At 34.8% G+C, this 14,993-nt stretch overlaps 1 protein-coding gene across 4 annotated transcripts in view; it reads left to right on the top strand.

Moving 5' to 3' along the window:
• FGF12 (fibroblast growth factor 12) overlaps window positions 1-14,993 on the top strand; it is a 508,911-nt gene that overhangs the window by 448,708 nt on the left and 45,210 nt on the right. The gene's annotated exons all lie outside the window — the stretch shown is intronic.

The following is a 14,993-nucleotide window of genomic DNA, read 5'->3' as shown; positions in this document are numbered from 1 at the left end:
ATTTTCACTTTATAACAACAAAAATCGATAGTACTAGTGGTTTAAACAATATAAACATTTATTTCTACATAAAAAGCTCTAATGGTATACAATCATAGCTGATATAGATTTTCAGAGGACACTGGAGATCCAGGTTTCTATTTTGCTACTTTTCCTTTCTCAGTGAGAGCTTTCATCACTCTTTGATTCAAGAAGGGTATGGGGATTCTAACCATTACATTTACATCCCATGATGGCAGCATGAAGAAGCAGAGGATAACAAAATGCTTTCCTCCAAGACAAATCAGCTCATTTTAATAAGCTTTTCTGAGATTCCTATAACATACTTTTGTTTATATCCTATTAGCTCTACTTTAGACAGATAGCTACATCTAGTTACAAGAAAGATTGGTAAAGGACGTCTTTTGTTTATTTTTTTTTTATAATGTACCTATTTAAGAATATGTATTTTGTTACCAAAGGGAAAAAATAAGAATGCTGAGAGGCAACTTTCACTTTTTACCACATAAATTTTCTTTAGGAACAAGGGAGTCTCTGAACTCATTCAATATAAGCTTCTTCATAAAGTATACTGTATACTTGTACTCTTATGTATGCACAGCGATGCACTCATAGGCAAATAGCTTGGTTAGGATAGTCTAAAATCTATTCTGAGGGCATTGCCCAAGGAGGTTTCTAAATCATGTTTTGAGCTGTGGTGGTTGAAATCTTTGGGATGCATTCTATGGAATATCATGACAGCCATTGCACTCATCTTCGGAAATAGCTGATTCTGTAAGTTACATCAAAACATTTTTTTATAAATCAAATTATCCCCCCAATGATAAACAAAAACTTCAAAGGTTTCCTTTTCATTCCTTGATGGTTTTTAATCAGAACTCTTGAAACTCTATCTTTAAGATTTTCTTGACTTTCTCCACCTCTGTCTAATAGCCAATGAGCTGTGTAAAGGGATGCTTTATGCACCAAGAAACATACTATTTAAAGGAACTCTGGGATCCTGAAATGAATCCTTTTTAAAACAAAAAACATTTTTGCAGTGAAAATAATTACCCTATAATTTATCTGCCTTAAGTGGTATTTTCCTATGTTTAGTTTTGTGGATGTGGTTTGTGCTGAATATCCCTCAGGCGCTTCCACTTCAGCGTGTCTGAAATGGTGGCACAGAGCCCAGTTAGAAGCCTATGGCTGTGTCTTGACACCAGTTTCTCTCCATTCTAATTCATCAGACACTCTAATGCCAGAGAAATCATTCCTCAAAGACAAATCCACTCATTTCACTGCCCTGCTAAAAGCTTCTGCAGGATCCCCATTGCTTGCTGGGTAAATGCCAAGCCCTTTAACAGAGCACTGATGGACCTTGACATTTTGGCCCCAAATGTTCCTCCAACAACATCTCCTGCCATTCCCCTCTACATACCATATGCTCCCAGCACACTTCACTTCTCCCACTCTCCAAATACACTGAACATTTCATTCTTCTCTGCATTTGCTTTTGGCTCTGCCTGGATTGTTCTGTGTCCCACACCTCTTCTACCTGAGTAATTTCTTGTTCTGCAAGCCCCAACTCTAATATCTTTATTCCAGCTCCACAAAGAAAGTCAGTCATCTGTCCCTTTATTTCCACAGCCATATGTTCATGTCTGAGAATACTAGTTACATTTTATTGTAATTATCGTTATCTGTCTGTCTTCACAACTAAATTTTAAGTTTAGACTCCATGACATAAGAAAGCTTTCTATAGTGTGAGTGGGTAACATTTTGGATGTTTACTAAATGCCACATTCTATGTTGGAAGATGCTAAGGAGCTTTCTCATGGCCATACTGCCAATAAAGTCAATAGTTGGATTTAAACTCATGTCTGATACCAAAGCCTAGATATATTTTTCTTAATATAACATGCTCTGAATGCAGATTGGTAAAGTCATGGTAAAAAACAGTATAGAAGTTCCACAGAAAATTAAACATGGAACTGCCTTATGATCTAGCATTTCCACTTCTGGATACATATTCAAAGAAACCCAAAATTCTAATTCAAAAGAATATATGTATCCCTGTGTTCATTGCAGCATTATTTACAATAGCCAGGCTATGGAAGTAACACAAGTGCCCAATAGACTAGTGGATAAAAAAGCTGTGGTACATATATACAATGAAATAGTCCTCAACCATAAAAATAAATAAATAAAAGCTTACCATTTATGATAGTATCGATGAACCTCATATTATTCTAAGTGAAATAATCCAGTCAAATAAAGGCAAATTCCATATGATATTACTTATATGTGGAATTTAAATAACAATATAAACAAGCAAACATAACTGAAAAAGACTCAAATACAGAGTGGAAATAATTACCCTGAATTTATCTTCCTTAAGTGGGATTTTTCTTAAGGCAGATAAATAACAGGGTAATTATCTGAGGGTTGCCAGAAGGTAGTGGGGAAAATGGTAAGGAGATTGAGAAATTCAGATTAGTAGTTACAAATAGTCATGAGGTATAAAGTACAGCAAAGGAAATATAATGAATGATATTGCATTCATTTGATGGTGCTAATTGTGTATTGGAAATATCAAAGCGATCACTTTTTTTATTTTTTTAATCTTCACTGTTGGAAGTATTACCTATGTCCTTCATTCTCCCTCCTTGACCTTTCCTAGCCCCATCCCCTGCCTGAGGTCTTCACTCCCCTGTTGTCTGTGTCCCTGGGTTATGCATATATGCATAAAAGTTCTTTTGTTGATATCTTCCCACCTACCTACCCACCCTCTCCTATCTTCCCTTTGAGATTTGACAGTCTTTCCCATGATTCTATGTCTCTGAATCTATTTTGTTCATCAGTTTAGTTTGTTCATTAGATTCCAATTATAAGTGAAATCATGTGATATTTGTCTTTCTCTGCCTATATGGTTAGCATAATACTCTCCAGGCCTCTCCATGCTGTCTCAACGGGTAAGAGATCCTTCTTTTTTACTGTTACATAGTATCCCATGGTGTAAATGTACCACAGCATTTTTATACACTCATCTACTAAAGGGGATGAGCTTTTAAAGTATATGATTGTCTAATTACTATGCCGCATACCTGAAACTAATACAAAATAATATTGAATTTAACTGTAATTGAAAACATAAAAAATAAAATTAAAAAACATGCTTCATCCTTGGAACTTAACACCATGATTGATATCTGACACATGAAAACAATATATAATTGAGTTTAGACTGTCTCCAAAAACTACAGTCACCTTGAAAATTTCCCACCGCTGCCAAAACCAGTTTGGCTCAATGGATATAGCGTTGGCTTGGGGACTGAAGGGTCCCTGGTTAGATTCCGGTCAAGGGCATGTACCTTGGTTTCCAGCATATCCCCAGTAGGGGGTGTGCAAGAGGCAGCTGATCAATGACTCTCTCTCATCGATGTTTCTAACTCTCTATCTCTCTCCCTTCTTCTCTGTACAAAATCAATAAAATACATATTTTTTTTTTAAAGAAAGAAAATTTCCTACCGCTAAGTTTAGTATGAAGGAAGTTCTAGAGGCAATTTCTCAAAGGTACCTTCTCTACAGTATTGTGTAGAGAGAGGACAGTACTTTAGAGTTAAATGTGACACTTTTTCAATTAAATATTAATCTGTTGCCCTGGCCAGTGTGACTTAGTTGGTTGAGTGTCCTCTTGTGCACTGAAAGATTGCCTATTCCATTCTTAGTCAGGGCATATGCCCAGGTTGCAGGCTTGATCCCCAGTGGCATATGTGTAGGAGGAAGCAAATGGATGTTTAGCTTTTATATCAATGTTTCTTTCTCTTTTCTCTCCCTTCCTTCTCTATAAAAATCAATAAAAATCTTTTAAAAATAAATATTAATTTGTTATTTTATTTTCCCCACCAAGTATTTGTTTCAATAGCATTGAGGGAGGTTTTTCAAAGTAAAGAAATAAAAATTACAGATGGGCTCCACATTATCCACCCTACCTTATTGAAAATATTTTTGTTCTTTGTATTTTTTTAATGTATTGATACAATAAATATTATTGACGTTATATGTTTGTGAAGACTTGTGATAATGGTTTAGAAATATTTACTTACTAATGTATCTCACAATTAAGTGCTATTAACACCATAATCAATAAAGAAATTTAAAAAATAATAAAATAAAATAAAAGCAAAAAATGAAGTAGAAGACATAATTAGAGAAGTATATTTATACTTAATTGAATGGTCTCAATATGATGGATGTAAATATGAGATATATTTAAGTTTTGTTTTGATTTGTTCTTCCTCTCACTACTTTTAAATTTACTCTGTCAATTCTCCCTTTCCTGCTTCTTAATGAACTTCTGGGTAGATTCCATGATTCTTCAACTGCTTGGCACATTTTAACATAAAATTGTAAACTCATTTATGATTTCAGCCTATTGCTTTTCTATTTTGGAGACTAAAACTAAGATCCTTTGCTATTACCTATTCTTGGCCTAGAGAGTTTGGGAAAGCAGAGATCTACTTATGACTAGACACATGACTATAGTAGAGTGGTGTCGGTGGCATTGCTTTGGGTTAGTGTGCTTCTAATGCAGTGGTCTCCATAGAAGCAATATGCATGGTTTTCTTGGAGTAATGTTCAGTTTCCAAGGACACACTCTCAGAGGGCCAACTGTGTTTCCAATTAACTCCATTAATGGTAGACAATTATAACAATTTCTCTGGATAAAGTATCCCATTTTTGCCCAAGCCAATGTGACCTTCAGCATGTAGACCCAAAAAGAATCCAGAGGTCTTCTATGCCTTCCAAGGGATTGCAGAGACAGATGAAGTGTCTGTCTCGCCATATTCTTTTCTTACTACATTATCTTTTTCATGATTTATTCTAGTTGAAAACCTAATTTCCAAATCTCTGAATCTGAAGTGAATACCATTTCTTATATTCTCACAAGCCCAAATGTCAGATGACACAAGACACATTCTTCTAAGAATTCTTGAATCACTTCTTTAGTACACTATCAAGACAAGAGGACTTATTTGCTTAATTTTGCAAGCATTTAGTCAGAGAATAAGAAGCCAATCTCTTTTTGGTAGGAATTTGAACCCCGCACATTTGGCTTTAAGGAAGGATGACATTCCAAAGCCAGACATAAAAATTCTATTTGCCTTTCCTCTAGCATTGTTATTCGAACCCCTAACCTATCGCTGTTTTTGAAAACTATGCTATGTTAGCAATCTCTTGCTATATCCTCCATTTTTCATCTTCTCATATATGATTAGATCTTTTTGTTGTATATTTTACTTTTCTTTCAAGAGCCCATCTTCCACCTGAAATATTCTTATGTATCTCCAAATAACAATGAATCCAACTCTTCTAACTTTCTATGTGTCTATTATTTTCTTATGATCTACAGTTGACTAGACATTATTATTCAGTGATCTTTAAAACATAGCCAATTCTTTTATGACTTGTGGTACTTCTAAGAATGTATTGTTTATGTTTGTTTATATGTTTTTTTTGCTTTGTTGGTTTATATGAATTTATTTTTTTAGAATTTATCTTGTGACATATAAATATTCAATCCAGTTTTCATACCATTGGTTACAGAAGGATTTAAAGAGATTCATTTTTAATGACATTAAGGTGTAAACATTTTACACTTCCAAAATATATATGAATTTGTTAAATATCAAACCTATAATGGGAACAGTTTTTTAAAGGTTATATATTAAAATTCTTTCTAACTTTACTACTGTCTATTTAAAAATCTAAGTGCCAACTACAGAGAAACCACAACAATAAAACTCTTTATGCATAAGAAGTGCCTTGGATATATCTTTTTATATCATTTAAATAAGTGCTAAAACTTGGCAAAGGATCCAAAACCAATTAGATTATTGATATTGAAGGTATGTCCAAATGTAAGAGGTTATCAGGAATACAATTTTTAAAAGAATACATTTTAATAAGTAATTATTCTTGGTAAATAGAAGAAAAGAATATTGTTCTCGATAGGTTCTAAGCATATATTCCATATCTGAAAATCAATGTGCATGAACACAAGGGTGTTACTAACCAAGTCATTAATTACTGCCCTGCTTGTTTTTCTGTTGTGAAGGCTATTCATTTGCTGTCTTTAACAAGTAGTAATAACTCTAATAAGTTAATGAGACATCAGTTAAATAAATGTGGTTTTAAGTTAGTAAAAATCTACACATGATTTTAATGAGCTTTTACACTAATAGAGTTTCTCTATTTATGGGTCAATAGTGGTGATATACTTAGAGCACATGTGTCAAACACAAGGCCCGCAGGCCAAATCCGTCCCGCCAGGCCTTGCAATGTGGCCCGCACCACGCTGTCATCACTGCACTCCGCTGCGTTTCCATCACAATGACAGTTTATGACTGTTCAGTAAACCATTCGGCCCGCGATTTAGGCTGGATTTTAGATTTTGGCCCCTTCTCTGATTGAGTTCGACACCCCTAACTTAGAGGAAGGAATATAAGATTGGGTTCCAGGTCCAGCTCTGTGGTTTACCAGATCTGCAGCCAGAGTTAAGCTATATCAGCTCTCTAAGCCTTAGTCTCAATGCTTACCCCAAGGAGTTGTGGTGAGGCTCACGTGAGATAATAGACATTGATATTGTGTGTGTTTTTAAATGTGTTATTTAAATGCATGAAGATAAAATTTATAAATCTTTGAAGTACTTATAATTTGATGACATATTTTAGCTTTATTTTTAATCCTTTTCAACATATCTCGATTTTAATTTCTTTTCTATTCACCCATTCATACAAGGAATATTATTGGCCATATTTTATGTGTCAAACCCTATGCTAAACTCTGTTCAGCTACTTGAGTCCAAGTACTCTTCGTTAATTCCCCAAGTGTTAACCAGCTAACTTGATAAACAAATATATACTAATGGCCTTCTCTAGATGACCTTTTCACAATAAACAGAGTATATGGGAAATATCCTTATCCATTCATTTCTTGTTCTTCTAGTATTAGTAGGAGTCTATTATTGACCTCTGGTCAATAATACAAAGTGGGGGGGGGAAGTAAGTTTATAGTTTTGTTTTTTTTTGTAAGGAAAATAGTAGAGTAATTAATGTATAATAATTCAAGACTAAATTCTGTATTTAATCTACTCACAACTGAAAACTTACTTTTGCCCCATCCTGTGTAACACACTAAACCTTTCTTTGACATCAAGGAAACTGAAGGACCATAGACCTTTAAAGAGACAACTACATGTATGTTGGTATAAAGAGTCTATATAAAATCCCCTCACCCTCAATGTTCCTTATTCCAGTTAAATGGGGAAAACAGAGAGGGAATATGTTCTGTTCAGGATCACATAACATACTACAGGTAGAGTTTCTTTCTCCTTTTTAAATACTCATTGACCCTGTAATTTACATTTAGAGGCTTTGATAATTGCTGGCATGTGAACATGCTACAGGGATTAGTGAATACATGAAGGGAAAATACTTTCAGAATTTATTTGGCCTCCTTTGTTGAAGTTTTCTAGTCTAACATGTATATCTCTACAGTCTGATATTTTGCCACATTAAACTGGAGAAGAAAATGTGGTCTACAGTAAGTGTCTTTATTCCAGCTTAATTAGCATTTTCATTTTCATTATGACTTTAATATCAGTGTGTTCTAAAGCATGAGTAATTTCTATTGCTTTCTTGATTGGTCTCTTTAGCATTGCTGTTTCCTAGATTTAGGAGACAAGCCATTCATCTCTAAAGAAATTGACTTATAATCCTGCAACCAGTATACATATACAGTTGGCTTTTGACATATACATTATTGTTGTCATCAACCAAGAAAATACTCTTCATTCTATTTGTATTGTGATATTTTTATTCATGAACTTAAGAGTACATAATATAATTACTTTCAAAGAGAGGGGGGGAAAGGGGGCAGTTAGATCTCCAAATAATTAGACTGCCTTTTTCTTCATCTTTCCAGATTGACAAGAAATATTTTTGTTTGCATTTTATAATAGCCACTTATAAGAATTAGCTTTTCATAAGAAATAGCTTTCCATTATTTCTAAACTTTACGCACTGATTCTCAAAGTAATCACTGATAAGGTGGACTGTCTATATTCTGAAGAAAGGCAATAATACATCTGATCTCCATCTGTCTGCTGCCTTCAGAAAGCTACTCACTATTTTCAGACAGTGCTGTGTTTTTAAATCCTAATCCCACCTTCATTCTCCCCACCAGTAAAACAAGGCATAAGAAGTCTCAAGTATGAAATACTCCAGATCTAATCTACATCTTATGTGAAATGTTAAGGTGGATGAATAGAGAACAAGTGGGAGGGAGCACAATTGGGTGTACTTATTGCTCCATTTTCCTCCCCAGCTTGTAAGCATTCTATTTTAGGTTCAGAGGCTCCTATATTTAAAAGAGATCTTAGAGACTATTCTGTTTGTTTGTTTGTTTGTTTGCTTATTTGTTTGTTTTTAGTCTTCTTCCCCATTTTACAGATTAAAGTGAATAAGGCCAAGAAAGGTCAAGTAAAATCTCAATATTTGAAATTTTAATTAGCATTGTGACTGACTACAGCTGGTTTCCATTTGTAATTTTCTTGATACTGTGCTGAAACAAGCTTAGTTTACTACTGAAGTTGATTCAAATTTATCTAAAAGCACTTGAGTAAAATTCTGGGAGGTGGATGGGTGGGAGGTAATCCACCAAAGACCTTATAGGCATACATGCATAACCTATGGACACAGATAGTGGGGTGGTGAGGGCGTGGGACATGGGGTGAGGGTAGGCTGGATGAGGTCAATGGGGGAAGAGGGAATATATGTAATACTTTAAACAATAAAGAATAAAAATGGAAAAGAAAAGAAAGAAAAAGAAAAAAAGAAGAAAGAAAGAAAGAAAGAAAGAAAGAAAGAAAGAAAGAAAGAAAGAAAGAAAGAAAGAAAGAAAAAGTGTGGACTTAAAAAAAAGCATATGTGTAAAATTTTTCCGAATAGAAAGCTTACAAAAGTTGTAAATCATCTGTTAGACTATAGACTATAAAACTATTGCCTGGTGATGAACACTTAAAGAGTAATAAGATTTCTGCCTCTGAAAGTAACCAAAGAGGGCTTCAGTAAAGCAATATAAAATTTTGTATTTGAGAATCAACATTAGCATGTTGCTCATATTTACCTCTTCATTAAAAGTAACTAAGGTTTTCCAAAAAATATCTCAGTTGTTTACATATGTCTGGCTATTTGAGTAGTGAAGATATTGGTTATTATAAGTTTCAGGAATTTGGGGGACATCAGGTCTAAAGAATTGATTTTTTTTTTTTTAACTTGGCTGGTGTGGTTCAGTGGAGTGTATGTTGTCCCATGCTGGTTCAGTTCTTGGTCAGGGCACATGCCCTGGTTATGGGCTCATTCCCTGCTAGAGAATGTGCAGGAGGCAGATTGATATTCTGCTCTCACATCAATGTTTCTCTCTTCCTCTCTCTCTCCCTCTTCCTCTCTTTCTAAAGCATTAAAAATCTAAAAAAAAAAAAAGGACCTGGACCTGATTTTAAAAATTGTATTATATTCCCAATATCTCAATTTCAACTCAGTTTTCTTTTCTTTCTTTTTAAATTTTTTTTTTTATTTTATTGATTTTTTACAGAGAGGAAAGGAGAGGGAGAGAGAAACATCAACCAGCTGTCTCTTGCACACCCCCTACCGGGGATGTGCCTGCAACCAAAGTACATGCCCTTAACCGGAATCGAACCTGGGACTTTTCAGTCTGCAGACCTGCGCTCTACCATTGAGCCAAACCGGTTTCAGCAATTTCAACTCAGTTTTCATTTCCAATATCTTTACCACTGCATTTTAGACTCATAGATTCTTAATACCTAGAACAGCTACTAGAGGTAACATAACATCTCAATATTTACAAATTTAATGAGCATTATTACTGATTTTAGTTTGTTTATCTATTCAGTGGTTTTTCACCTTTAATATGCAATTTCATTTTTACTCAGGTTATCTGTTAGTGAATAAATATTAACTCAATAAATTAAATAGAATTGTATATTGTCAGTTTTAAAGGCCATTAATTCCCTAAGGGCCATCAGTGAACATTTTACTTCTAATTTGGTGCTTTAAAATATTGTCTTCAAAAAACTGAATGCTCTCTCCTAATCTTATTTTTGTGCTTAATTTACTTAACATGTCTTCTTACCATAATGTAAATATTTAGCTCTTTGTTTTTGAAATTGATGTATTTTTTCTGGATTAGCTTTGGGTTCTTCCTTCTATTCAAAATTTATAACAAAGCTATAGAATTAAAAAGTCTGTTTACAGAAAATATGGAGATATTATAAAAGCTGAAATTAAAAAGAGCCTGAGTACCTTTGTAGGTTGTCATTGAGAACACTCTGCAGGAAATTGTGAAGGACATAATCTTCCTCCTCTCATGAGCATCCTCATTGTGCTGTCCTGATTGGTCAGCATGGGCACTAAGGTGGACCTTATATAGTAAAGAAACCGGCAGCTTTCCATCTACTGTTTTCAAATGCAAGAAACAAGAAGTATCTTATGATTTCTATGGTGCTCACCTCAGAGTAGTTTGTAAAAGGTTGGCAATAAAGGAAATAAATACACTGCTCTTCAAAATGACATTATAGTTATAGTTAAATTTCAGGTAATGCAGGCTTAGTTGCATCTCCAATGAAAAAAACTCTAACTGAATGTTAAACATTTTTAAAGATTAGTAAAGGAAAACATAAGCTACATATTTAAAACTGGTTTCCTGGTCCTGAGGTTAATAGTGACTGTCCATAGTGTTTTATGTAGGTACTCAGAAGAATACAGAAATAAAAACAAAATTGACATTAAAATATAGGTTTTTGTTTTTTTTTTCATATTAGGACTTTACAAAAAGTTTTATTGAGAATTGCACATGCACTCAAAATAGACTGTCCTTGGCCAATTCACAACCAATAAGAACAGCAATTGTTATTATTTTTAGATAATTAGTTCCAAGGGAAATATTTTTAAAAGTTACTTTCCTAGGATTGCTAGTAATTGGACAAAAGCAGAAACCCAAAGATCCCATATCTGATCTCTACTCTTAAAGCAGAATCCATTCAGTAGAAACTGATTTTTTTTTCCCCCTAAAGCTCAGCCTACAGTCATATTAAGTTATTTTTTTCTAGAACTAGTGCTTACTTTATATATTTCAAAACTAGACATTTGTCTGTGCAAATGTAGCTTCTAAAATTAATCTATAATTGTACTCCGTAGCCTAGTTTGTATTAAGGAAAGAGTTCTGTCAAATTGTCACAGATAACTAGACTCAAAATGGGGAAGAGAATGTTATAAAATGCTGTCAAGTTTACTTTGATGGCTCACATTTAGAGTGTTATTCCTGAAGGAAAGTAAGAAATGTGAAGCCTAGAATGTTTTCATTATTAATTCCAGCTATATTTGACATTCTTAATGGCTAGATAAATTGCTAACCATCATCATGTATGGATGAGACTTTTTTTTTTTATCTCTTGGCCAATTTAAAAATTCTTCTGCACCATCAAGTATTGTTACATAATAAGCTCTAAATAGTAGCTTAAAAAGAATGGTGGCATTTTATCTCTCTATTGTTTATAATGATCTCTCACTTTCCCAGTTCTACATTTTGCTCTCTTCTAACATTCCCATTTAAAATCTGTGCCTGAGGCATTATAAAATGTGGTACTCAACAAAGCCTTTATAAAATAATCTAATTTTTTTAAATACAACCTTTGAAAGAGCCTTTTGCTATCTTTTACAATTAATTAACTCTAATTTTTCTCTTTAAACATTTAAATGGTATCTGCTTTAGTTGAAATAAAGCCTTTATAAAAATTTAAGTTTAAGACTAATCATAAATTAAATGTAAAAGAAGAATTTGTTTTATTCTTGCTTCAGAATGAGTACTGTGGAGGCCTTTTAGAAATAGATAAGCAAACTGTGGACTCTGCTGGTCATATGTGGGACAGTGAGAAATCTAAAAGCTATCTATAATAATAAAAGTGTAATATGCTAATTAGACTGTGTTTCCTTCTGGATGAAGCGGGGCTGAGAGGGAAGCCTGGGTCCCAGGTGCCAGAGGGAAGCTGGTGCATGCAGCCAGGGAAAGGAAGGCCTACTCTTGCACCAATTTCATGCATCGGGCCTCTCATGTTATAGAAAATGATCAAATTCTTTACTAAAAATCATACATGTTGCTTTTAAAAAATGTCTCATGATGATTATGGTGAATTCAATGGAGATCTGATGAGCTTTTAAATATAGTACTGATTTTTAAATTGTTAAGAAAGGTGCATTTCTATCATTGTCTTCACAGGGAGGGAAATGACACCTTCTCCAGATACAACTCTATGATATTCATGAATAGAAACAGGAAAAAGTCCACCAATTATTCAGTATTTTATTTTTAGGATGCTAAAGATATAACTGTGCGAAAATATGCCTATCTGGGTATATCCTGATGTATAAAGCTGTGAAGAAAAGTTTTATCTAGCATAATATGAATGGGTAACTCTAAGGTATTTTCAGTGTCAGCTAGACTCTAGACCACCTGTGTAAAACACAAGGCCCGCGGGCCAAATCCGTCCCGCCAGGCCTTGCAATGTGGCCCGCACCACGCTGTCATCACTGCACTCCGCTGCGTTTCCATCACAATGACAGTTTATGACTGTTCAGTAAACCATTCGGCCCGCAATTTAGGCTGGATTTTAGATTTTGGCCCCTTCTCTGATTGAGTTCGACACCCCTACTCTAGACCATACTTTTATTTCACAAGTGTTTCCAGGGTTCCATAAGTCCCATCAAGCTGATTCATTCACTTAGGTTACCACCTGGTCCCTCTAAGCACATGCCTTTACTATCCTTGCACTGGATGGGACATACTAATCTCTGGGTCAGTGTGTTGGAAAGGCCCGGCTCACTCTCATTAAGCACATACTTTGGCATTTTGGGAAGACCACAAGGTAATCATATGGACTAAAATTCTTGTTATCCATTCTATGATCTTCTTACCTATTTGAGTACATTTCTGCTTTGCATAAATCAACTTAAAGTACTAATAGAAAGTACTATAAAAGCATATCTCCATTCTAAAATTCTCAAAGTTTATTTTAATAATTTTGTGAGGAAGAACACAAGTCCAATGCAATGTGAGTTGTGAGGAGTTCAGATATTGTTTGAGAAAGAAATATTCTGATTTTCTTTTTACAATATACTACACACATCTACTGGCCCGGTGTGGACCGTCTACAGAAAGGAAACTTGAGAAAGTCTATCACTGCTGTTTTCTCACTGCTTAACTCAGGAACATGTGGGTGAACCAACAGCAATTACTTTGCATGACAGGGTGATAGTACTCCTAGGAATCACAGTGAGGGTACATATACACATTATAATATTTGGAATTTTATTTCTTCTAAAAGGAGTAAGGAATAAGGCCACTGCTAACATTTGAAAGTGTTTCAGTATGGATAGGGAATTCATCCCAAAATAGGTAGAGTCATGGTATTAGACTCAGTTGTGTAGAAAATGACAGATGACAAGGGATGAAACCATGAGGTGTGTGTGTGTGTGTGTGTGTATATATATATATATATATATATATATATTGATATAAATGCAGAATTTAAGAAATCTAGTCTCTGAAAACATGAACCATGGGAATCCAGAGTATCAAGACAAAGTTTCTGATTTATCTTGAGCAGATTTTGTCCTTCTCTACGTAACCCTACCTATCAATAGGGCCCTTATGACAACCAAATCTAATATAACTCCACTCACCATAGAGGTGGTAAAAGTGTTCTTAACATTATTATTTAAAAGACTAGAGGCCTGGTGCACAAAATTCGTACACAGGAGGCGCGGTGTCCCTCAGCCCAGCCTGCTCCCTCTCCAATCTGGGATATCCCTCTCACAATCCAGGAAGGCTGGCTCCTAGCTGCTCCCCTGCTTGATTGCCCCTAACAGCTTCTGCCTGCCTGCCCGATCACCCCCTAACCACTCCTCTGCCAGCCTGATTGATGCCTAACTGCTCTTCTGCCAGACTGATTTCCCCTAACTGCTCTCCCCTGCAAGCCTGGTCACCCTTAACTGCCCTCACCTCCCATCCTGGTCGCTCCTAACTGTCCTCTCCTGCAGGCCTGGTCTCCCCCAAGTGCCCTCCCCTGTTGGCCATCTTGTGTCCATCTTGTGTCCACATTGGGGTGGTGATCTTTGACCATATGGGGGAGGCCATCTTGTGTGTTAGAGTGATGGTCGATTTGCATTCTTTTTTTAGACAGGATTACTGTGTTGTCATTGATTCTGTATTTTATTGATGGTTCCATGATTAAAAAAAAAATGCTCCTTATTTAAAATGGCAAATATCTCAATGCTGTATTTTTATAATGATATATTCTCTATACATGGATTTGTTATGTGGTTAAAAAATAATTTTAGGTATTCATAAATACATGTTGGATCTCCACTTAGTACACCTGAATAAACTTAAAAATGCATCTTTCCTTTTAAAAATGAACTTTGAGGAAGGAATTTTTCCACTCTGGATCTTATTTTTTGTTTGTAATTCCGTTTCCCTTTAAGTTTTAAACATTGTGACTATGATTTCACAAAGAAAATTCATAAAGTATAGAGAGGGAATTATTGTTAACAACATCAAAACATCTTGAGTGAGAAGACTTTTCTTGTTGCCTGCCTTATTTTTATATATTTTTTTAAAATTTGTTCTGAGAAAAGTGTGTTTCTGTGTGTGTGTGTGTTTCTGTGTGTGTGTGTGTGTATGTGTGTGTGTGTGTAAGAGAAATGAGAGTGAAAGAATAAGGTAAGAGTATTTTCCTTCCTACAGAAAAGCCCACAATCAGTTGTTCCATTCTGGTTAGCTTGTAAGAAAATTATAAAATCAGTAATCATATGATTCTTTCTCCACTAAGGTGAAAGTTTGGGGACAAAGACTTAAAGCTCTAGCCAAGATAG

This window comes from Pipistrellus kuhlii, unplaced genomic scaffold (genome assembly GCF_014108245.1).
Source record: "Pipistrellus kuhlii isolate mPipKuh1 unplaced genomic scaffold, mPipKuh1.p scaffold_m20_p_2, whole genome shotgun sequence".
NCBI classification, from domain to species: Eukaryota; Metazoa; Chordata; class Mammalia; order Chiroptera; family Vespertilionidae; genus Pipistrellus; species Pipistrellus kuhlii.
The sequence above is the reverse complement of the archived record's forward strand: the minus strand, read 5'-3'. Positions and strand labels throughout refer to the sequence as shown.